The sequence below is a fragment of the Pseudophryne corroboree genome, unplaced genomic scaffold, assembly GCF_028390025.1.
Source record: "Pseudophryne corroboree isolate aPseCor3 unplaced genomic scaffold, aPseCor3.hap2 scaffold_729, whole genome shotgun sequence".
In the NCBI taxonomy this organism is placed as follows: domain Eukaryota; kingdom Metazoa; phylum Chordata; class Amphibia; order Anura; family Myobatrachidae; genus Pseudophryne; species Pseudophryne corroboree.
Window position 1 is genome coordinate 65,118 of NW_026970310.1, and position 24,040 is coordinate 89,157.

A 24,040-nucleotide genomic window follows, 5' to 3' on the forward strand; every position below is an offset into this window, starting at 1 on the left:
AGGAGTATCATCATTTCGGCCATTACTTTGGTAAAGACCCGGGGTGCCGTGGACAAACCAAACGGCAGCGTCTGAAACTGATAGTGACAGTTCTGTACCACAAACCTGAGGTACCCTTGGTGAGAAGGGTAATTTGGGACATGGAGATAAGCATCCTTGATGTCCAGAGACACCATATAATCCCCTTCTTCCCGGTTTGCCATCACCGCTCTGAGTGACTCCATCTTGAATTTGAACCTTTGTATGTAAGTGTTCAAGGATTTCAGATTTAAATTAGGTCTCACCGAGCCGTCCGGCTTCGGTACCACAAACAGCGTGGAATAATACCCCTTTCCCTGTTGTAGGAGGGGTACCTTGATTATCACCTGCTGGGAATACAGCTTGTGAATGGCTTCCCATACCGCCTCCCTGTCGGAGGGAGACGTCGGTAAAGCAGACTTTAGGAAAACGGCGAAGGGGAGACGTCTCGAATTCCAATTTGTACCCCTGAGATACCACCTGAAGGATCCAGGGGTCCACCTGTGAGTGAGCCCACTGCACGCTGAAATTTATGAGATGGGCCCACACCGTTTCTGTTCCTGGGAACTGGCTGTTTGCTGCAGCCTTTTTCCTCTCCCTCTGCCACGGGGCAGAAATGAGGAGCCTTTTGCCCGCTTGCCCTTATGGGGCCCAAAGGACTGCGCCTGATAATACGGCGTCTTCTTATGTTGAGAGGCTACCTGGGGTAAAAATGTGGATTTCCCAGCCGTTGCCGTGGCCACCAGGTCTGTTAGACCTACCCCAAATAACTCCTCCCTTTTATAAGGCGATACTTCCATATGCCTTTTGGAATCAGCATCACCTGACCACTGTCTTGTCCATAACCCTCTTCTGGCAGAAATGGACAGCGCACTTACTCTTGATGCCAGTCGGCAAATATCCCTCTGTGCATCACGCATATATAGAAAGCATATTTTAAATGCTCTATAGTCAGTAATATACTGTCCCTATCTAGGGTATCAATATTGTCAGTCAGGGAATCCGACCAAGCCACCCCAGCACTGCACATCCAGGCTGAGGCGATTGCTGGTCGCAGTATCACACCCGTGTGAGTGTATATACATTTTAGGATATTTTACTGCTTTCTGTCAGCAGGTTCCTTAAGGGCGGCCGTATCCGGGGACGGTAGTGCCACCTGTTTAGACAAGCGTGTGAGCGCTTTATTCACCCTAGGGGGTGTTTCCCAATGTGCCCTATCCTCTGGCGGGAAGGGGTATGATGCTAATAACTTTTTAGGAATTAACAGTTTTTATCGGGGGAAACCCACGCATCATCACACACTTCATTTAATTCCTCAGATGCAGGAAAAACTACAGGCAGTTTTTTCTCACCCAACATAATACCCTTTTTAGTGGTACTGGTATTATCAGAAATGTGTAAAAACATTTTCCATAGCCTCAATCATGTAACGTGTGGCCCTACTGGAAGTCACATTCGTCTCTTAATTGTCGACACTGGAATCAGTATCCGTGTCGGCGTCTGTATCTGCCATCTGCGGTAACGGGCGTTTTAGAGCCCCTGATGGCTTTTGAGACACCTGGACAGGCACAGGCTGAGTAGCCGGCTGTCTCATGTCATCAATCTTTTGTAAAGAGCTGACACTGTCACGTAATTCCTTCCATAAGCTCAGCCACTCAGGTGTTGACTCCCTAGGGGGTGACAACTCCATTACAGGCAATTGCTCCGCCTCCACACCATTTTCCTCCTCATACATGTCGACACAATCGTACCGACACACAGCACACACACAGGGAATGCTCTGATAGAGGACAGGACCCCACTAGCCCTTTGGGGAGACAGAGGGAGAGTATGCCAGCACACACCAGAGCGCTAATAATATATATACAGGGATAACCTTATATAAGTGTTTTTCCCCTTATAGCTGCTGTATTGTTATACTACGCCTAATTAGTGCCCCCCTCTCTTTTTTAACCCCTTTCTGTAGTGTAGTAACTGCAGGGGAGAGCCAGGGAGCTTCCCTCCAACGGAGCTGTGAGAGAAAATGGCGCCAGTGTGCTGAGGAGATAGGCTCCGCCCCCTTCTCGGCGGCCTTTTCTCCCGTTTTTCTGTGGAATCTGGCAGGGGTTAAAATTCATCCATATAGCCCTGGGGGCTATATGTGATGTATTTTCGCCAGCCAAGGTGTTTCTATTGCTGCTCAGGGCGCCCCCCCCTAGCGCCCTGCACCCTCAGTGACCGAAGTGTGAAGTGTGCTGAGGAGCAATGGCGCACAGCTGCAGTGCTGTGCGCTACCTTGGTGAAGACAGGATGTCTTCTGCCGCCGATTTTCCGGACCTCTTCTTGCTTCTGGCTCTGTAAGGGGGCCGGCGGCGCGGCTCTGGGACCGAGCTCCGAGGCTGGGCCTGTGTTCGGTCCCTCTGGAGCTAATGGTGTCCAGTAGCCTAAGAAGCCCAATCCACTCTGCACGCAGGTGAGTTCGCTTCTTCTCCCCTTAGTCCCTCGATGCAGTGAGCCTGTTGCCAGCAGGTCTCACTGAAAATAAAAAACCTAAAACTAAACTTTCACTAAGAAGCTCAGGAGAGCCCCTAGTGTGCACCCTTCTCGGCCGGGCACAAAAATCTAACTGAGGCTTGGAGGATTGTCATAGGGGGAGGAGCCAGTGCACACCAGGTAGTCCTAAAGCTTTACTTTTGTGCCCAGTCTCCAGCGGAGCCGCTAATCCCCATGGTCCTTATGGAGTTCCCAGCATCCACTAGGACGTCAGAGAAACACTGATAGAGTACATTATATTTATGAATTAATTGCTTCCAGATTCTGCAGCAGCATCATCAGCACCACCAGTGTTACTCACAGTCACTTCACACTGACTGCTGCACAACACATCACTTAATTTCCGGGCCGCCCGCCACCTGGTGAAGAGACATGGGAGATGAAGGACCAGCAGTGCCACGTTGAGCGGAAGTATTGTGAATTAGTTACCCACACACTCCTTGTGACACCTGCTCCCCGTCTGCCCTCCCACCCGCCGCCTGCCGTCCGGAACCCGCACTGACAAGTAAGTCTCAGCAGAATGTGTCTGCCAGCAGCTCCCAGTCCCTCCTAGAGGAACACTGCCAGTGGTGTGGCGGCCGCGGCACACTAGGACTGAGAGACCGCAGCAGGAGGAAAGCACAGGTGGGCGGGAGGAGAGCATGGGCGGACATCACCATGTCACATTGCAAGGTGACGCCAGTCCCCCCAGTGAGGCCGCCGATGAATGCACTCAGCATAGTATTAGCAGCAGGCAGAGGGGGGTCGGGTGCAGCGGTGGTGGGAGGTACGGAAATGAGCTGCAGGCTAGGCTCCACCGATCACACACTCAGCGATCACTGTGCTACAGCAAGCGTGGCGTGCAGCGGTGCTGGACATTAGGGAGTGCCTGTGCGCACCAGGCACCCCCTGTACGCACGCCTATGCGCTACCACCACCCATATGCCACACTACATCACTATGCTACAGCCCTCCCATATGCTGCACTTCATAATTACACTATACCCCCCATACAACATACTACATCACCACACTACACTACTCACAATAAAATTAAAACATCCCAGTTCCTCATTCTTAATGAGCTCACGTGAGTTCTCTCCCCAACGGAGCTCCAGACCAAGTAACAATGAAGACACCAGCAGCGTGTAGGGGGCAGGCCTGGTCCACTTGTCAGGAGAGAGCAGTCACAGGAGGGTAAGAAGGGGGCGGGGCCTAGTCCTACAGACGGGAGAGAGCACAGACAGGAGAGAGCAAGGTACAGGGGTAGAAGGGGACGGAGCCTATTCTTACACGCTTTCAAAATTCGACTTTAAAATTCGACATTTGACAAATTCGACTTTTCTGCAATGGTACAAATGCGGCAATTCGACAAAAGTATATTCAATTGAAGTTTGTAAATTCGACAACAGTGCTTTTAAACAGTAAATTCGTCATTTTCAATCCGCCACACTTTGCTGGCGGAATCTAATAAAAAAAATTTAAAAACATGTTTTTTTTTTGCAGTTTTTTTTTTTTGGTAATAGCATATCTATTTATATTAGAAGGGATTAGGTACTTGGTTTGTCTTTTTTGGAGGCACAAGTATTATTTATATATTTTTTAAAATATTATTTATTTTTTAAATGGAATGTGAAAAACCCGAAAAAAAATTGCGTGGGTCCCCCCTCCAAAGCATAACGAGCCTCGGGCTCTTCGAGCCGGTCCTGGTTCTAAAAATCTGGGGGAAAAACGGACAGGGGATCCCCCGTATTTTTAAAACCAGCACCGGGCTCTGCGCCTGGTGCTGGTGCAAAAAATACGGGGAACAAAAAGAGTAGGGGTCCCCCGTATTTTTTACACCAGCATCGGGCTCCACTAGCTGGACAGATAATGCCACAGCCGGGGGTCACTTTTATACAGTGCCCTGCGGCCGTGGCATTAAATATCCAACTAGTCACCCCTGGCCGGGGTACCCTTGGGGAGTGGGGACCCCTTCAATCAAGGGGTCCCCCCCAGCCACCCAAGGGCCAGGGGTGAAGCCCGAGGCTGTCCCCCCCATCCAAGGGCTGCGGATGGGAGGCTGATAGCCTTGAGAAAATTTAAATAATATTGTTTTTTCTAGTAGTACTACAAGTCCCAGCAAGCCTCCCCCGCAAGCTGGTACTTGGAGAACCACAAGTACCAGCATGCAGGAGAAAAACGGGCCCGCTGGTACCTGTAGTTCTACTGGGGAAAAAATACCCAAATAAAAACAGGACACAGACACCGTAAAAATATAACTTTATTTCCCACCTGCCGACACACCCATACTTACCTATGTTGACATGAAGCAGTCGGTCCTCTTCTCCAAGTAGAATCCACGGGTACCTGAAAATAAAAGATAATTATACTCACCTGATCCAGGTTCCAGATTAAATCCACGTACTTGGCAAAACAACAAACCGAACACCCGGACCAGACGGACTGAAAGGGGTCCCATGTTTACACATGGGATCCCTTTCCACGAATGCAGACATCCGAATCTCGCGAGAATCCGACAGCGGGATGATGACGTTCGTGCGCGCTCGGGCTAGCCGAGCAAGGCGGGAAGGTTCGAACCTGCCTCGGAACCGTGTAAAATGGGTGAAGTTCGGGGGGTTCGGATTCCGACGAACCGAACCCACTCATCACTAGTATGTACGTGAGTGTCAGGTGCCGTGCGCGTACATACGTGTCAGTGCCGTGCGTGTACGTACGTGTGTGTCAAGTGTCGTGCGTGTACGTGTGTGTGTGTGTGTCAGGTGGCGCGTACCTACATGTGTGTATGTCAGGTGCTGTGCATGTGTGTACGTACAGGCGTGTGTCAGGTGCCGCGCGTGTACGTACGTGTGTGTGTGTGCCAGGAGCCGCGCGTGTACATGCGTGTGGGTGTCAGGAGCCGTGCGTATACTTACATACGTGTAGGTGTCAGGTGCCGTGCGTATACGTATATACGTGTGTGTGTCAGGAGCCGCGCGTGTTCGTACATGTGTGTGTGTGTCAGGAGCCACGCGTGTGTGTGTGTGTGTCAGGAGCCGCGCGTGTTCGTACATGTGTGTCAGGTGCCGCACGTGTATGTGTGTGTGTGTGTTAAATTCCGCGTGTGTACGTACGTATGTGTGTGCCTGGAGCCGCGCGTGTACATACATGTGTGTGTGTGTCAGGTGCTGTACGTGTATGTGTGTGTCTCAGGTGCTGCACGTGTATATGTGTGTATCTCAGGTGCTGCATTTGTATGCGTCAGCTGCCACGTGGGTGTCAGGTGTTGAGCGTGTATGTGTTTGTGTCGCATCTGTATGTGTGTGACTGTCAGGTGCTGCACGTGTATGTGTGTGTCAGGTGCTGCATGTATATATGTGTGTGTTAGGTGCTGTTCATGAATGTGGGAGTGGCAGGTGCTACATGTGTATATATGTGTGAGTGGCAGGTGCTGCGTGTGTATACAAGTGTGTGTGAGGTGCTGCGAGTGTATGTGTGTGTTAGGTGCTCTGAGTGTATATGATTGTGTGTCAGGTGCTGTGCGTGTGTGCGTTAAATGCCACATGTATGTATGTATGTGTGTCAGGTGCTGCGTGTGTGTGTGGGTGTGTCAGGTGCTGCATGTCTGTGTGTGTGGGTGTGTCAGGTGCTGCATGTGTGTGTGTGTGTGTCTGTCAGGTGCTGCATGTGTGTGTCAGGTGCTGCATGTCTGCGTGTGTGTCAGGCGCTGCATGTCTGTGTCAGGTGCTGCGTGTGTGTGTGTGTGTGTGTGTCAGGTGCTGTGTGTGTGTGTGTGTGTGTGTGTGTGTGTCAGGTGCTGCGTGTCTGCGTGTGTGTGTCAGGTGCTGCGTGTGTGTGTGTGTGTGTGTGTGTCAGGTGCTGCGTGTCTGCGTGTGTGTGTCAGGTGCTGCATGTCTGCATGTGTGTGTCAGGCGCTGCATGTCTGTGTGTCAGGTGCTGCGTGTGTGTGTGTCAGGTGCTGTGTGTGTGTGTCAGGTGCTGCGTGCCGTGTGCGTGTGTCAGGTGCGTGAGTGTGCGTGTGTCAGGTGCGTGAGTGTGTGTGTGTCAGGTGCGTGAGTGTGTGTGTGTGTGTCAGGTGCGTGAGTGTGTGTGTCAGGTGCGTGAGTGTGTGTGTGTCAGGCGCTGCGTGTCTGTGTGTGTCAGGCGCTGCGTGTCTGTGTGTGTAAGGCGCTGCGTGTGAGTGTGTGCGTGTGTATCAGGTCCGTGTGAGTGTCAGGTGCTGCGTCTGTGTGTGTGTGTCAGGTGCTGCGTGTGTGCGTGTGTGTCAGGCGCTGCGTGTGCGTGTGTCAGGCGCTGCAGGGAGGGCGGGGGGGACGGACAGCAGGGAGGGCGGGGGGGGGGACGGACACACAGCAGGGAGTGCGGGGGGAGAACGGACACACAGCAGAGAGGAGGAGGGGGGGTGGCCGGACACAGCGGGAGGAGGGGGGGTGGCCGGACACAGCGGGAGGAGGGGGGTGGCCGGACACAGCGGGAGGAGGGGGGGTGGCCGGACACAGCGGGAGGAGAGGGGGTGGCCGGACACGCGGGGGAGAAGTGGAAGCTGGGTACACAGCGGTGGGCTGCCTGACAGAACTCACCCAGTGCTACGCAGCTCCGGCGATCTCCTCCCGCTTCATGGACCTCAATGAACTCACACGCCGGGAACCGCTGGCTGTCCTCCTGCAGCTCCACGTGACTCCTTCCCGCTCTGTCTCCTCGTGCCCAACTGCCAGAGCTACTCTCTGTACACCCCCTGCTGGCGGTCACTGCGCAGGCGCAACAAATTGAAATGCCCTATCTCTATAATGGGGCATATTTCTCTTAATTAAAAAAACCCTATAACTTTCTGAAAAACCACAAACCCAAAAGGCACTGCACTGGGGCATACTCTATCTAGTAAAACAAACCCCAAGTCTTAATTCGTCCTCTATCCTGACTTATGCCTTCCCAAAAAAATCTTCATTCACTCTATGGGAAAACGTTGTCAAAAAGCCACAGAGGGAGTGGCAGAAAAAAACTGACAGTTGGAAATTTAGCTTACTCCCAATTCCTCATTTTTTATTATTTTGCCCTGAAATTTGTCCTGCAGCAGCGGGTGACGATTCTACGCGTCCATACCAAATTTCAGCTCAGTACGTCCAATCAGTTTTGAGGTGTAGCCCCTCAAACACCATGCCCCCATCTCAGAAGTTCCCTATGGGAGAATTCCGTTTGTTCGATTCAGCCTTAATATAAGGGCACGACCGTGCCCTTATAATTGACTGTATTGTTTTCTTTCAAAAATCCACTTAATTTTCTTTACCCGATTATTAAAATGGTAATTGACAAAAACAAACTACATTGTCACCAGAAGAGCAATACAAAATGTACAAGTGATATATTAAAATCATCTTTCCAGCTTGAATTTCAATGATGCATTGGGGCAACGATTTTGTGAGAAACATCTTCACCCTTAAATAAAGATTTTCTTAATTCCTTACCTGTGTGCTAATTAGATATCACCTTGTTTTCACATTAAACAGACTTCCACATGAGAAAACAGCAAAGATGCAGTGGCGTTAATGTTTCCTGGTGTCAACCTGTATTATTTCCGTAGATATTGAAATGAGGATGCATCTTGCTGCCTTTCCAATGAAGCAAGTTTAATTTAGTAATAGGTGAAAAACCATCCCTACAAAGATGTTAATCAGATACTTGGCTTTGTGGACACTTTTCAGAGAACAAATTTGTTATCATAAAAATAAAGCCAGAAAATGAAGAGCTGTTTAATCACTCAATTGGATTTTTCTGCCAGCATTTTTCTTTTTCTCTGCAACCCACTGCTAAATTGTGCTTCCTAGCTGTTTTTTTATAAAACCACTTAATCAAATCTAACTCTGATTACATCAGAGAAGGCCAGGTACCCTACACCATAAGAGGGGGTTTGCAATTTTGACTTGTCTACTTAAATATCACCAAAATCTGATCACAAGGTCAATTACGTCCCTGGGTGGGATTGAACCACCAACCTTTTGATTAATAGCTGAACACACTAACCGATTGCGCCACAGAGACACTTTGCAAAAACTATATACTGACAAAGACTAATAAGCATTCATCTAGAACGTTTCCTAGAAAAACTTTAAAAAGTCAATAATCTGGAGAGTTTTTGTAAGATGTTTCTTCCAGCAACCAATGAAGAAACACATTGGTACTTTCGCATGATGAGTGAGTGCTTCAGGATCTCTTGCACTTACATGTGCAGCAGAGTACTGCAATGGAAGCATGCTGGGCCCATAACCCAGAGGTAGGCAGATTGAAACTATCCTTTGCTATATGCATTTTTTTTTGTTCATTAAAGTAATCCAAAACTGGGATTGATATTTTAGCTTTTATTTTTACTTAAAGTACAATAACTTTTACCATTTTAATTTGTTTTAATAGTATATTGACAGTATTGTTTTCTTTCAAAAATCCACTTAATTTTCTTTACCCTATTATTAAAATGGTAATTGACAAAAACAAACTACATTGTCACCAGAAGAGCAATACAAAATGTACAAGTGATATATTAAAATCATCTTTCCAGCTTGAATTTCAATGATGCATTGGGGCAACGATTTTGTGAGAAACATCTTCACCCTTAAATAAAGATTTTCTTAATTCCTTACCTGTGTGCTAATTAGATATCACCTTGTTTTCACATTAAACAGACTTCCACATGAGAAAGCAGCAAGGATGCAGTGGCGTTAATGTTTCCTGGTGTCAACCTGTATTATTTCAGTAGATATTGAAATGAGGATGCATCTTGCTGCCTTTCCAATGAAGCAAGTTTAATTTAGTAATAGGTGAAAAACCATCCCTACAAATATGTTAATCAGATACTTGGCTTTGTGGACACTTTTCAGAGAACAAATTAGTTAGCATAAAAATAAAGCCAGAAAATGAAGAGCTGTTTAATCACTCAATTGGATTTTTCTGCCAGCATATTTCTTTTTCTCTGCAACCCACTGCTAAATTGTGCTTCCTAGCTGTTTTTATAAAATCACTGAATCAAATCTAACTCTGATTACATCAGAGAAGGCCAGGTACCCTACACCATAACAGGGGGTTTGAAATTTTGACTTGTCTACTTAAAGATCACCAAAATCTGATAACAAGGTCAATTAAGTCCCTGGGTGGAATTGAACCACCAACCTTTTGGTTAATAGCCTTACACACTAACTGATTGCGCCACAGCAACACTTTGCAAAAGTAGATACTGACAAAGGCTAATAAGCATTCATCTAGAACGATTCCTAGAAACATTTTAAAAAGTCAATAATGTGGAGAGTTTTTGTAAGATGTTTCTTCCATCAACCAATGAAGAAACACATTGGTACTTTCCCATGATGAGTGAGTGCTTCAGGATCTCTTGCACTTACATGTGCAGCAGAGTACTGTAATGGAAGCATGCTGGGTCCATAACCCAGAGGTAGGCAGATTGAAACTATCCTCTGCTATATGCATTTTTTTTTGTTAATTAAAGTAATCCAAAACTGGGATTGATATTTTTGCTCTTTTATTTTTACTTAAAGTACAATAACTTTTACCATTTTAATTTGTTTTAATAGTATATTGACAGTATTGTTTTCTTTCAAAAATCCAATTAATTTTCTTTACCCGATTATTAAAATGGTAATTGACAAAAGCAAACTACATTGTCACCAGAAGAGCAATACAAAATGTACAAGTGATATATTAAAATCATCTTTCCAGCTTGAATTTCAATGATGCATTGGGGCAACGATTTTGTGAGAAACATCTTCACCCTTAAATAAAGATTTTCTTAATTCCTTACCTGTGTGCTAATTAGATATCTCCTTGTTTTCACATTAAACAGACTTCCACATGAGAAAGCAGCAAGGATGCAGTGGCGTTGATGTTTCCTGGTGTCAACCTGTATTATTTCAGTAGATATTGAAATGAGGATGCATCTTGCTGCCTTTCCAATGAAGCAAGTTTAATTTAGTAATAGGTGAAAAACCATCCCTACAAAGATGTTAATCAGATACTTGGCTTTGTGGACACTTTTCAGAGAACAAATTTGTTAGCATAAAAATAAAGCCAGAAAATGAGGAGCTGTTTAATCACTCAATTGGATTTTTTTGCCAGCATATTTCTTTTTCTCTGCAACCCACTGCTAAATTGTGCTTCCTAGCTGTTTTTATAAAATCACTGAATCAAATCTAATTCTGATTCCATCAGAGAAGGCCAGGTACCCTACACCATAACAGGGGTATTCGAAATTTTGACTTGTCTACTTAAAGATCAACAAAATCTGATAACAAGGTCAATTACGTCCCTGGGTGGGATTGAACCACCAACCTTTTGGTTAATTGCCGTACACACTAACTGATTGCGCCACAGCGATACTTTTCAAAAGTACATACTGACAAAGGCTAATAAGCATTTATCTAGAACGTTTCCTATAAAAACTTTAAATAGTCAATAATCTGGAGAGTTTTTGTAAGATGTTTCTTCCATCAACCAATGAAGAAACACATTGGTACTTTCCCATGATGAGTGAGTGCTTCAGGATCTCTTGCACTTACATGTGCAGCAGAGTACTGTAATGGAAGCATGCTGGGTCCATAACCCAGAGGTAGGCAGATTGAAACTATCCTCTGCTATATGCATTTTTTTTGTTAATTAAAGTAATCCAAAACTGGGATTGACATTTTTGCTCTTTTATTTTTACTTAAAGTACAATAACTTTTACCATTTTAATTTGTTTTAATAGTATATTGACAGTATTGTTTTCTTTCAAAAATCCAATTAATTTTCTTTACCCGATTATTAAAATGGTAATTGACAAAAACAAACTACATTGTCACCAGAAGAGCAATACAAAATGTACAAGTGATATATTAAAATCATCTTTCCAGCTTGAATTTCAATGATGCATTGGGGCAACGATTTTGTGAGAAACATCTTCACCCTTAAATAAAGATTTTCTTAATTCCTTACCTGTGTGCTAATTAGATATCACCTTGTTTTCACATTAAACAGACTTCCACATGAGAAAACAGCAAAGATGCAGTGGCGTTAATGTTTCCTGGTGTCAACCTGTATTATTTCCGTAGATATTGAAATGAGGATGCATCTTGCTGCCTTTCCAATGAAGCATGTTTAATTTAGTAATAGGTGAAAAACCATCCCTACAAAGATGTTAATCAGATACTTGGCTTTGTGGACACTTTTCAGAGAACAAATTTGTTATAAAAATAAAGCCAGAAAATGAAGAGCTGTTTAATCACTCAATTGGATTTTTCTGCCAGCATTTTTCTTTTTCTCTGCAACCCACTGCTAAATTGTGCTTCCTAGCTGTTTTTTTTTTAAATCACTTAATCAAATCTAACTCTGATTACATCAGAGAAGGCCAGGTACCCTACACCATAAGAGGGGGTTTGCAATTTTGACTTGTCTACTTAAATATCACCAAAATCTGATCACAAGGTCAATTACGTCCCTGGGTGGGATTGAACCACCAACCTTTTGATTAATAGCTGAACACACTAACCGATTGCGCCACAGAGACACTTTGCAAAAAGTACATACTGACAAAGACTAATAAGCATTCATCTAGAACGTTTCCTAGAAAAACTTTAAAAAGTCAATAATCTGGAGAGTTTTTGTAAGATGTTTCTTCCAGCAACCAATGAAGAAACACATTGGTACTTTCGCATGATGAGTGAGTGCTTCAGGATCTCTTGCACTTACATGTGTAGCAGAGTACTGCACTGGAAGCATGCTGGGCCCATAACCCAGAGGTAGGCAGATTGAAACTATCCTTTGCTATATGCATTTTTTTTGTTCATTAAAGTAATCCAAAACTGGGATTGATATTTTAGCTTTTATTTTTACTTAAAGTACAATAACTTTTACCATTTTAATTTGTTTTAATAGTATATTGACAGTATTGTTTTCTTTCAAAAATCCAATTAATTTTCTTTACCCGATTATTAAAATGGTAATTGACAAAAACAAACTACATTGTCACCAGAAGAGCAATACAAAATGTACAAGTGATATATTAAAATCATCTTTCCAGCTTGAATTTCAATGATGCATTGGGGCAACGATTTTGTGAGAAACATCTTCACCCTTAAATAAAGATTTTCTTAATTCCTTACCTGTGTGCTAATTAGATATCACCTTGTTTTCACATTAAACAGACTTCCATATGAGAAAACAGCAAAGATGCAGTGGCTTGGATTTTTGAAAGAAAACAATACTGTCAATATACTATTAAAACAAATTAAAATGGTAAAAGTTATTGTACTTTAAGTAAAAATAAAAGCTAAAATATCAATCCCAGTTATGAATTACTTTAATGTACAAAAAAATAATGCATATAGCAAAGGATAGTTTCAATCTGCCTACCTCTGGGTTATGGGCCCAGCATGCTTCCATTGCAGTACTCTGCTGCACATGTAAGTGCAAGAGATCCTGAAGCACTCACTCATCATGCGAAAGTACCAATGTGTTTCTTCATTGGTTGCTGGAAGAAACATCTTACAAAAACTCTCCAGATTATTGACTTTTTAAAGTTTTTCTAGGAAACGTTCTAGATGAATGCTTATTAGTCTTTGTCAGTATGTATTTTCTGCAAAGTGTCTCTGTGGCGCAATCGGTTAGTGTGTTCAGCTATTTATCAAAAAGTTGGTGGTTCAATCCCACCCAGGGACGTAATTGACCTTGTGATCAGATTTTGGTGATATTTAAGTAGACAAGTCAAAATTGCAAACCCCCTCTTATGGTGTTGGGTACCTGGCCTTCTCTGATGTAATCAGAGTTAGATTTGATTAAGTGATTTTATAAAAAAAACAGCTAGGAAGCACAATTTAGCAGTGGGTTGCAGAGAAAAAGAAAAATGCTGGCAGAAAAATCCAATTGAGTGATTAAACAGCTCTTCATTTTCTGGCTTTATTTTTATGATAACAAATTTGTTCTCAGAAAAGTGTCCACAAAGCCAAGTATCTGATTAACATCTTTGTAGGGATGGTTTTTCACCTATTACTAAATTAAACTTGCTTCATTGGAAAGGCAGCAAGATGCATCCTCATTTCAATATCTACGGAAATAATACAGGTTGACACCAGGAAACATTAACGCCACTGCATCTTTGCTGTTTTCTCATGTGGAAGTCTGTTTAATATGAAAACAAGGTGATATCTAATTAGCACACAGGTAAGGAATTAAGAAAATCTTTATTTAAGGGTGAAGATGTTTCTCACAAAATCGTTGCCCCAATGCATCATTGAAATTCAAGCTGGAAAGATGATTTTAATATATCACTTGTACATTTTGTATTGCTCTTCTGGTGACAATGTAGTTTGTTTTTGTCAATTACCATTTTAATAATCGGGTAAAGAAAATTAATTGGATTTTTGAAAGAAAACAATACTGTCAATATACTATTAAAACAAATTAAAATGGTAAAAGTTATTGTACTTTAAGTAAAAATAAAAGAGCAAAAATATCAATCCCAGTTTTGGATTACTTTAATTAACAAAAAAAAATGCATATAGCAGAGGATAGTTTCAATCTGCCTACCTCTGGGTTATGGACCCAGCACTTCCATTACAGTACTCTGCTGCACATGTAAGTGCAAAAGATCCTGAAGCACTCACTCATCATGGGAAAGTACCAATGTGTTTCTTCATTGGTTGATGGAAGAAACATCTTACAAAAACTCTCCACATTATTGACTTTTTAAAATGTTTCTATTAATCGTTCTAGATGAATGCTTATTAGCCTTTGTCAGTATGGACTTTTGCAAAGTGTTGCTGTGGCGCAATCAGTTAGTGTGTAAGGCTTTTAACCAAAAGGTTGGTGGTTCAATCCCACCCAGAGACTTAATTGACCTTGTTATCAGATTTTGGTGATCTTTAAGTAGACAAGTCAAAATTTCAAACCCCCTGTTATGGTGTAGGGTACCTGGCCTTCTCTGATGTAATCAGAGTTAGATTTGATTCAGTGATTTTATAAAAACAGCTAGGAAGCACAATTTAGCAGTGGGTTGCAGAGAAAAAGAAATATGCTGGCAGAAAAATCCAATTGAGTGATTAAACAGCTCTTCATTTTCTGGCTTTATTTTATGCTAACAAATTTGTGCTCTGAAAAGTGTCCACAAAGCCAAGTATCTGATTAACACCTTTGTAGGGATGGTTTTTCACCTATTATTAAATTAAACTTGCTTCATTGGAAAGGCAGCAAGTGATGTCATCCAAGCAGTGGGTCAAAGTTGGCTTCAAACCTCGTCTGCTTATGAAAAGAGAAAAGGGGTATGCAGGGCATGGCGGCCTTTTGCGGTGCTTGGATGACCCCTAGTTCGCATTAAATAATGCAGTCGAGTTTCCCACATTTGGGGAAATCACAGGGGTCAGCATACCCAGAATGCAATGAATGAACCGCTCCCTGGGAGAACAGTCTTCATGACCATGGTATCTCCTATGCAAAATAAGTATGATTTGGGATAGGGCTGGGGAGGGCCGCTGCTCAGGCACATCTCTGTCAAGTAAAGGAGATTCAACTGAGGCAGCACAAGGGAACTCTCATCTGGGGACAACAACTGCAGGGAGAACACATATTTTCAGATGAACATGGGAGGGCAGAAGGCTGCCTAATACTGAAGCACCCCCAAACAACAAACCAAATGCAACAACTAGTGCAAGCATTCCTGGGGGAAGGCCTGCAGCAGATGGATTTGCATATGGCGATGTCATCCAAGCAGTGGGTCAAAGTTGGCTTCAACCCTCGTCTGCATATGAAAAGAGAAAAGGGGCGTGCAGGGCATGGCGGCCTTTTGCGGCACTTGGATGACCCCTAGTTCACATTTCTTGCAGCAGCTGGGCACTGTAACAGCTCCAGAGCTGCTCTGTAAGGCAAGTAAAAGGGTGTGGGCCCTGCAGCACTACCTGTAGTTCGCATTGTGCGAGACCCCTAGTTCGCATTAAACACCCCCACCCTCCTTCGGTGTGGGGCTCATGTTGGCCATGCCCCAGCCCCTGAAGCATTCACGCTGATTTCTTGCAGCAGCTGGGCACTGTAACAGCTCAAGAGCTGCTCTGTAAGGCAAGTAAAAGGGTGTGGGCCCTGCAGCACTACCTGTAGTTTGCATTGTGCTTTGGAAGGCACAAAGTAAGCAGACGGGAAGAGAAGTCAGGATAGTGCACAAGGGTATAGACGGGAGGGGCTCAAGAAAAAAGAAGTGGAAACAGACAGCAAACTAGGCTTCCAATGCACAATGCAAACTACAGGTAGTGCTGCAGGGCCCACACCCTTTTACTTGCCTTACAGAGCAGCTCTGGAGCTGTTTAATCACTCAATTGGATTTTTCTGCCAGCATAATTTTTCTCTTACGTCCTAGAGGATGCTGGGGACTCCGTAAGGACCATGGGGGATAGACGGGCTCCGCAGGAGACATGGGCACTTTAAGAAAGACTTTAGATCTGGGTGTGCACTGGCTCCTCCCTCTATGCCCCTCCTCCAGACCTCAGTTTACTACTGTGCCCAGAGGAGACTGGGTGCTTTTCAGGGAGCTCTCCTGAGTTTCCTGACAGAAAGTATATTTGTTAGATTTTTTTATTTTCAGGGAGCCTGCTGGCAACAGACTCCCTGCATCGAGGGGCGGAGGGGAGAGATGCACACCTACTTCTGTGAGTTGATAGGCTCTGCTTCTTAGGCTACTGTACAGCATTAGCTCCAGAGGGATCGGTACGCAGGTCTCACCCTCGCCGTCCGTCCCAGCGCCGCGCCGCCGTCCCCCTCGCAGAGCCGGAAGATAGAAGCCGGGTGAGTATGAGAAGAAAAGAAGACTTCAGAGGCGGCGGAAGACTTCATGATCTTCACTGAGGTAACGCACAGCAGTAAAGCTGTGCTCCATTGCTCCCATACACCTCTCACACGGCAGTCAGTGTAAGGGTGAAGGGCGCAGGGGGGACGCCCTGGGCAGCAATATAGACCTCTCTTTGGCAAAATAAATATATATGCAGCTAGGCACTGTATATATATATAAGAGCCCCCGCCTTTTTTTTACTATATTTGAGCGGGACAGAAGCCCGTCGCTGAGGGGGTGGGGCTTCTCCCTCAGCACTCACCAGCGCCATTTTCTCCACAGCACCGCTGAGGGGAAGCTCCACGGACTCTCCCCTGCTTATACCACGGTAGAAAGAGGGTCTTAAAGAAGAGGGGGGCACATAATTAGGCGCATATATATATGGAAATACAGCGCTACTGGGTAAACATAAAATTATTGTGTTTTTTTCCTGGGTCATATAGCGCTGGGGTGTGTGCTGGCATACTCTCTCTCTCTGTCTCTCCAAAGGGCCTTGTTGGGGAACTGTCCTCAGATAAGAGGATTCCCTGAGTGTATGGTGTGTCGGTACACGTGTGTCGACATGTCTGAGGTAGAAGGCTCTCCTAGAGAGGAGCAGGAGCAAATTAATGTGGTGTCTCCATCGACAACGCCGACACCTGACTGGATGGATATGTGGAATGTTTTAAGTGCTAATGTAAACTTATTACACAAGAGATTAGACAAAGCTGAAGCTAGGGAACAGTCAGGGAGTCAACCCATGCCTGTCCCTATGTCGCAGGGACCTTCGGGGTCTCAAAAGCGCCCACTATCCCAAATAGTTGACACAGATACCGACACGGATTCTGACTCCAGTGTCGACTACGATGATGCAAAGTTACAGCCAAAATTGGCTAAATGTATTCGATATATGATTATTGCACTAAAAGATGTTTTGCACATCACAGAGTCCCCTGTCCCTGACACGAGGGTACACATGTATAAGGGAAAGAAACCTGAGATAACCTTTCCCCCCTCACATGAGTTGAACGAATTATGTGAAAAAGCTTGGGAATCTCCAGACAAAAAGCTGCAGATTCCCAAAAGGATTCTTATGGCGTATCCTTTCCCGCCAATGGACAGGATACGGTGGGAATCCTCCCCTAGGGTGGATAAAGCATTGACACGCTTATCCAAAAAGGTAGCGCTGCCATCCCAGGATACGGCTACCATCAGGGACCCTGCTGACCGCAAGCAGGAGGTTACCCTAAAGTCCATTTACACACATTCTGGTACCTTACTCAGACCGGCAATTGCGTCGGCCGGGGTTGTAGCGCGGTGGCAGCGGAATTGCAGACCCGTCCTCAATTCCTGCTAAAAGTGGAATCATCCTTTCATATGAACCAACCTATTGTGATGCCTGTGGCTACGCGTGACTTGGAGGATTCCGAGTCCCTTGATGTGGTCAGGGCTTTGAAAATTTACGTGGCCAGAACGGCTAGAGTCAGAAAAACAGAAGCACTGTTTGTCCTGTATGCAGCCAACAAGATTGGCACCCCTGCTTCAAAGCAGACTATTGCTCTCTGGATCTGTAACACGATTCAGCAGGCGCATTCTATGGCGGCAAATCCATCTGCGAACTACAGGTAGTGCTGCAGGGCCCACACCCTTTTACTTGCCTTACAGAGCAGCTCTGGAGCTGTTACAGTGCCCAGCTGCTGCAAGAATTCAGCTTGAATGCTTCAGGGGCTGGGGCATAGCCAACATGAGCCCCACACCAAAGGAGGGTGGAGGTGTTTAATGCAAACTAGGGGTCAGCCAAGCGCCGCAAAAGGCCACCATGCCCTGCACGCCCCTTTTCTCTTTTCATATGCAGACGAGGGTTGAAGCCAACTTTGACCAACTGCTTGGATGACATCACCATATGCAAATCCATCTGCGGCAGGCCTTCCCCCAGGAATGCTTGCACTAGTTGTTGCATTTGGTTTGTTGTTTGGGGGTGCTTCAGTATTAGGCAGCCTTCTGCCCTCCCATGTTCATCTGAAAATATATGTTCTCCCTGCAGTTGTTGTCCCAAGATGAGAGTTCCCTTGTGCTGCCTCAGTTGAATCTCCTTTACTTGACAGAGATGTGCATGAGCAGCGGCCCTCCCCAGCCCTATTCCAAATCATACTTATTTTGCATAGGAGATACCATGGTCATGAAGATTTTTCTCCCAGGGTGAGGTTCATTCATTGCATTTTGGGTATGCTGACCCCTGTGATTTCCCCAAATGTGGGAAACTCGACTGCATTATTTGTGGTAGTGGGAGGCTGTGTTTGTGATTTCTTCTGGTCAGCTCTGGTAAAAGTCAGATTTCTTTGTTTCAGATTTTCCTTTAGCCTTGTTCTTCTTTCGAGAGTTCCCTTGTGCTGCCTCAGTTGGATCTCCTTCACTTAACAGGGGGGTGCCCGAGCAGCGACCCTCCCCAGCTCTAGCCCAACTCCTACTTACCTGCCAGGTGAGATACTATGATCATGAAGGTGCTTCTCCCAGGGCAAGGCTCACCCATTGCACTCTGGGTGTGCTGCCCCTGCGATTTCCCCAAATGTGGGAAACTTGACTGCATAATTTGTGTTTCCCCTGGTCGGCTCTCGTATAATTCAGATCTCTTTGTCTCAGATCTCTCTCCAGCCTAGTTTGCTGTCTGTTTCCACTTCTCTTTTCTTCAGCCGCTCCCTTCTATACCCTTGTGCACTATCCTGACTTCTCCTCCCGTCTGCTTACTTTGTGCCTTCCAATGCACAATGCAAACTACAGGTAGTGCTGCAGGGCCCACACCCTTTTACTTGCCTTACAGAGCGTCTCTGGAGCTGTTACAGTGCCCAGCTGCTGCAAGAAATCTGCTTGAATGCTTCAGGGGATGGGACATGGCCAACATGAGCCCCACACCAAAGGAGGGTGGAGCAGAAGGCTGCCTAATACTGAAGCACCCCCAAACAACAAACCAAATGCAACAACTAGTGCAAGCATTCCTGGGGGAAGGCCTGCCGCAGATGGATTTGTGGTGATGTCATCCAAGCAGTTGGTCAAAGGTGGCTTCAACCCTCGTCTGCATATGAAAACAGAAAAGGGGCGTGCAGGGCATGGTGGCCTTTTGCGGCGCTTGACTGACCCCTAGTTTGCATTAAACACCTCCACCCTCCTTCGGTGTGGGGCTCATGTTGGCTATGCCCCAGCCCCTGAAGCATTCAAGCTGATTTCTTGCAGCAGCTGGCCACTGTAACAGCTCCAGAGCTGCTCTGTAAGGCAAGTAAAAGGGTGTGGGCCCTGCAGCACTACCTGTAGTTTGCATTGTGCATTGGAAGGCACAAAGTAAGCAGACGGGAGGAGAAGTCAGGATAGTGCACAAGGGTATAGAAGGGAGCGGCTGAAGAAAAGAGAAGTGGAAACAGACAGCAAACTAGGCTGGAGAGAGACCTGAGACAAAGAGATCTGAATTATACGAGAGCCGACCAGGGGAAACACAAATTATGCAGTCAAGTTTCCCACATTTGGGGAAATCGCAGGAGCAGCACACCCAGAGTACAATGGGTGAGCCTTGCCCTGGGAGAAGCACCTTCATGATCATAGTATCTCACCTGGCAGGTAAGTAGGAGTTGGGCTAGAGCTGGGGAGGGTCGCTGCTCGGGTACCCCCCTGTAAAGTGAAGGAGATCCAACTGAGGCAGCACAAGGGAACTCTCGAAAGAAGAACAAGGCTAAAGGAAAATCTGAGACAAAGAAATCTGACTTTTACCAGAGCTGACCAGAAGAAATCACAAACACAGCCTCCCACTACCACAAATAATGCAGTCAAGTTTCCCACATTTGGGGAAATCACAGGGGTCAGCATACCCAAAATGCAATGAATAAACCTCACCCTGGGAGAAAAATCTTCATGACCATGGTATCTCCTATGCAAAATAAGTATGATTTGGAATAGGGCTGGGGAGGGCCGCTGCTCATGCACATCTCTGTCAAGTAAAGGAGATTTAACTGAGGCAACACAAGGGAACTCTCATCTGGGGACAACAACTGCAGGGAGAACATATATTTTCAGATGAACATGGGAGGGCAGAAGGCTGCCTAATACTGAAGCACCCCCAAACAACAAACCAAATGCAACAACTAGTGCAAGTATTCCTGGGGGAAGGCCTGCCGCAGATGGATTTGCATATGGTGATGTCATCCAAGCAGTGGGTCAAAGTTGGCTTCAACCCTCGTCTGCATATGAAAAGAGAAAAGGGGCGTGCAGGGCATGGTGGCCTTTTGCGGCGCTTGGCTGACCCCTAGTTTGCATTAAACACCTCCACCCTCCTTTGGTGTGGGGCTCATGTTGGCTATGCCCCAGCCCCTGAAGCATTCAAGCTGATTTCTTGCAGCAGCTGGGCACTGTAACAGCTCCAGAGCTGCTCTGTAAGGCAAGTAAAAGGGTGTGGGCCCTGCAGCACTACCTGTAGTTCGCATTGTGCGTTGGAAGGCACAAAGTAAGCAGACAGGAGGAGAAGTCAGGATAGTGCGCAAGGGCATAGAAGGGAGCGGCTCAAGAAAAGAGAAGTGGAAACAGACAGCAAACTAGGCTGGAGAGAGACCTGAGACAAAGAGATCTGAATTATACGAGAGCCGACCAGGGGAAACACAAATTATGCAGTCAAGTTTCCCACATTTGGTGAAATCGCAGGAGCAGCACACCCAGAGCAATGGGTGAGCCTTGCCCTGGGAGAAGCACCTTCATGATCATAGTATCTCACCTGGCAGGTAAGTAGGAGTTGGGCTAGAGCTGGGGAGGGTCGCTGCTCGGGTACCCCCCTGTAAAGTGAAGGAGATCCAACTGAGGCAGCACAAGGGAACTCTCGAAAGAAGAACAAGGCTAGAGGAAAATCTGAGACAAAGAAATCTGACTTTTACCAGAGCTGACCAGAGGAAAGCACAAACACAGTCCCCCACTACCACAAATAATGCAGTCAAGTTTCCCACATTTGGGGAAATCACAGGGGTCAGCATACCCAAAATGCAATGAATGAACCTCACCCTGGGAGAACAATCTTCATGACCATGGTATCTCCTATGCAAAATAAGTATGATTTGGAATAGGGCTGGGGAGGGCCGCTGCTCATGCACATCTCTGTCAAGTAAAGGAGATTCAACTGAGGCAGCACAAGGGAACTCTCATCTGGGGACAACAACTGCAGGGAGAACACATATTTTCAGATGAACATGGGAGGGCAGAAGGCTGCCTAATACTGAAGCACCCCCAAACAACAAACCAAATGCAACAACTAGTGCAAGCATTCCTGGGGGAAGTTCTGCAGAAGACGGATTTGCATACGGTGATGTCATCCAAGCAGTGGGTCAAAGTTGGCTTCAACCCTCATCTGCATATGAAAAGAGAAAAGGGGCGTGCAGGGCATGGCGGCCTTTTGCGGTGCTTGGATGACCCCTAGTTCGCATTAAACACCTCCACCCTCCTTTGGTGTGGGGCTCATGTTGGCCATGCCCCATCCCCTGAAGCATTCAAGCAGATTTCTTGCAGCAGCTGGGCACTGTAACAGCTCCAGAGCTGCTCTGTAAGGCAACTAAAAGGGTGTGGGCCCTGCAGCACTACCTGTAGTTTGCATTGTGCATTGGAAGGCACAAAGTAAGCAGACGGGAGGAGAAGTCAGGATAGTGCATAAGGGTATAGAAGGGAGCGGCTGAAGAAAAGAGAAGTGGAAACAGACAGCAAACTAGGCTGGAGAGAGACCTGAGACAAAGAGATCTGAATTATACGAGAGCCGACCAGGGGAAACACAAATTATGCAGTCAAGTTTCCCACATTTGGGGAAATCGCAGGGGCAGCACACCCAGAGTGCAATGGGTGAGCCTTGCCCTGGGAGAAGCACCATCATGATCATAGTATCTCACCTGGCAGGTAAGTAGGAGTTGGGCTAGAGCTGGGGAGGGTCTCTGCTCGGGCACCCCCCTGTCAAGTGAAAGAGATCCAACTGAGGCAGCACAAGGGAACTCTCAAAAGAAGAACAAGGCTAGAGGAAGATCTGAAACAAAGAAATCTGACTTTTACCAGAGCTGACCAGAGGAAAACACAAACACAGTCCCCCACTACCACAAATAAAGCAGTCGAGTTTCCCACATTTGGGGAAATCACAGGGGTCAGCATACCCAGAATGCAATGAATGAACCTCACCCTGGGAGAATAATCTTCATGACCATGGTATCTCCTATGCAAAATAAGTATGATTTGGGATAGAGCTGGGGTGGGCCGCTGCTCAGGCACATCTCTGTCAAGTTAAGGAGATTCAACTGAGGCAGCACAAGGGAACTCTCATCTGGGGACAACAACTGCAGGGAGAACACATATTTTCAGATGAACATGGGAGGGCAGAAGGCTGCCTAATACTGAAGCACCCCCAAACAACAAACCAAATGCAACAACTAGTGCAAGCATTCCTGGGGGAAGGCCTGCCGCAGATGGATTTGCATATGGTGATGTCATCCAAGCAGTGGGTCAAAGTTGGCTTCAACCCTCGTCTGCATATGAAAACAGAAAAGGGGCGTGCAGGGCATGGTGGCCTTTTGCGGCGCTTGTCTGACCCCTAGTTTGCATTAAACACCTCCACCCTCCTTCGGTGTGGGGCTCATGTTGGCTATGCCCCAGCCCCTGAAGCATTCAAGCTGATTTCTTGCAGCAGCTGGGCACTGTAACAGCTCCAGAGCTGCTCTGTAAGGCAAGTAAAAGGGTGTGGGCCCTGCAGCACTACCTGTAGTTTGCATTGTGCATTGGAAGGCACAAAGTAAGCAGACGGGAGGAGAAGTCAGGATAGTGCACAAGAGTATAGAAGGGAGCGGCTGAAGAAAAGAGAAGTGGAAACAGACAGCAAACTAGGCTGGAGAGAGACCTGAGACAGAGAGATCTGAATTATACGAGAGCCGACCAGGGGAAACACAAATTATGCAGTCAAGTTTCCCACATTTGGGGAAATTGCAGGAGCAGCACACCCAGAGTACAATGGGTGAGCCTTGCCCAGGGAGAAGCACCTTCATGATCATAGTATCTCACCTGGCAGGTAAGTAGGAGTTGGGCTAGAGCTGGGGAGGGTCGCTGCTCGGGTACCCCCCTGTAAAGTGAAGGAGATCCAACTGAGGCAGCACAAGGGAACTCTCGAAAGAAGAACAAGGCTAAAGGAAAATGTGAGACAAAGAAATCTGACTTTTACCAGAGCTGACCAGAGGAAAGCACAAACACAGTCTCCCACTACCACAAATAATGCAGTCAAGTTTCCCACATTTGGGGAAATCACAGGGGTCAGCATACCCAAAATGCAATGAATGAACCTCACCCTGGGAGAAAAATCTTCATGACCATGGTATCTCCTATGCAAAATAAGCATGATTTGGAATAGGGCTGGGGAGGGCCGCTGCTCATGCACATCTCTGTCAAGTAAAGGAGATTCAACTGAGGCAGCACAAGGGAACTCTCATCTTGGGTCAACAACTGCAGGGAGAACACATATTTTCAGATGAACATGGGAGGGCAGAAGGCTGCCTAATACTGAAGCACCCCCAAACAACAAACCAAATGCAACAACTAGTGCAAGCATTCCTGGGGGAAGTTCTGCAGAAGACGGATTTGCATACGGTGATGTCATCCAAGCAGTGGGTCAAAGTTGGCTTCAACCCTCATCTGCATATG

General features: G+C 46.1%; 10 non-coding genes and 1 pseudogene across 10 annotated transcripts; 2 read left to right on the plus strand and 9 right to left on the minus strand.

The window, feature by feature from the left end:
- Positions 1-14,823: 14,823 nt before the first annotated feature.
- Positions 14,824-15,002, minus strand: LOC135040089 (U1 spliceosomal RNA; annotated as a pseudogene).
- Positions 15,003-18,499: 3,497 nt separating this feature from the next.
- Positions 18,500-18,663, plus strand: LOC135040119 (U1 spliceosomal RNA). The gene has a single exon (XR_010234063.1). It is a non-coding gene; the product is annotated as a U1 spliceosomal RNA (small nuclear RNA).
- A 152-nt stretch (positions 18,664-18,815) lies between these two features.
- On the plus strand, positions 18,816-18,978 carry LOC135040134 (U1 spliceosomal RNA). The gene has a single exon (XR_010234076.1). It is a non-coding gene; the product is annotated as a U1 spliceosomal RNA (small nuclear RNA).
- An 824-nt stretch (positions 18,979-19,802) lies between these two features.
- LOC135040067 (U1 spliceosomal RNA) lies at positions 19,803-19,965 on the minus strand. Its single transcript, XR_010234017.1, has one exon. It is a non-coding gene; the product is annotated as a U1 spliceosomal RNA (small nuclear RNA).
- Positions 19,966-20,117: 152 nt separating this feature from the next.
- On the minus strand, positions 20,118-20,281 carry LOC135040118 (U1 spliceosomal RNA). Its single transcript, XR_010234062.1, has one exon. It is a non-coding gene; the product is annotated as a U1 spliceosomal RNA (small nuclear RNA).
- A 674-nt stretch (positions 20,282-20,955) lies between these two features.
- LOC135040091 (U1 spliceosomal RNA) lies at positions 20,956-21,116 on the minus strand. Its single transcript, XR_010234037.1, has one exon. It is a non-coding gene; the product is annotated as a U1 spliceosomal RNA (small nuclear RNA).
- Positions 21,117-21,268: 152 nt separating this feature from the next.
- LOC135040095 (U1 spliceosomal RNA) lies at positions 21,269-21,432 on the minus strand. Its single transcript, XR_010234040.1, has one exon. It is a non-coding gene; the product is annotated as a U1 spliceosomal RNA (small nuclear RNA).
- A 674-nt stretch (positions 21,433-22,106) lies between these two features.
- LOC135040065 (U1 spliceosomal RNA) lies at positions 22,107-22,269 on the minus strand. The gene has a single exon (XR_010234015.1). It is a non-coding gene; the product is annotated as a U1 spliceosomal RNA (small nuclear RNA).
- A 152-nt stretch (positions 22,270-22,421) lies between these two features.
- Positions 22,422-22,585, minus strand: LOC135040108 (U1 spliceosomal RNA). The gene has a single exon (XR_010234053.1). It is a non-coding gene; the product is annotated as a U1 spliceosomal RNA (small nuclear RNA).
- A 674-nt stretch (positions 22,586-23,259) lies between these two features.
- LOC135040061 (U1 spliceosomal RNA) lies at positions 23,260-23,422 on the minus strand. The gene has a single exon (XR_010234010.1). It is a non-coding gene; the product is annotated as a U1 spliceosomal RNA (small nuclear RNA).
- Positions 23,423-23,574: 152 nt separating this feature from the next.
- Positions 23,575-23,738, minus strand: LOC135040123 (U1 spliceosomal RNA). The gene has a single exon (XR_010234067.1). It is a non-coding gene; the product is annotated as a U1 spliceosomal RNA (small nuclear RNA).
- Positions 23,739-24,040: the final 302 nt, after the last annotated feature.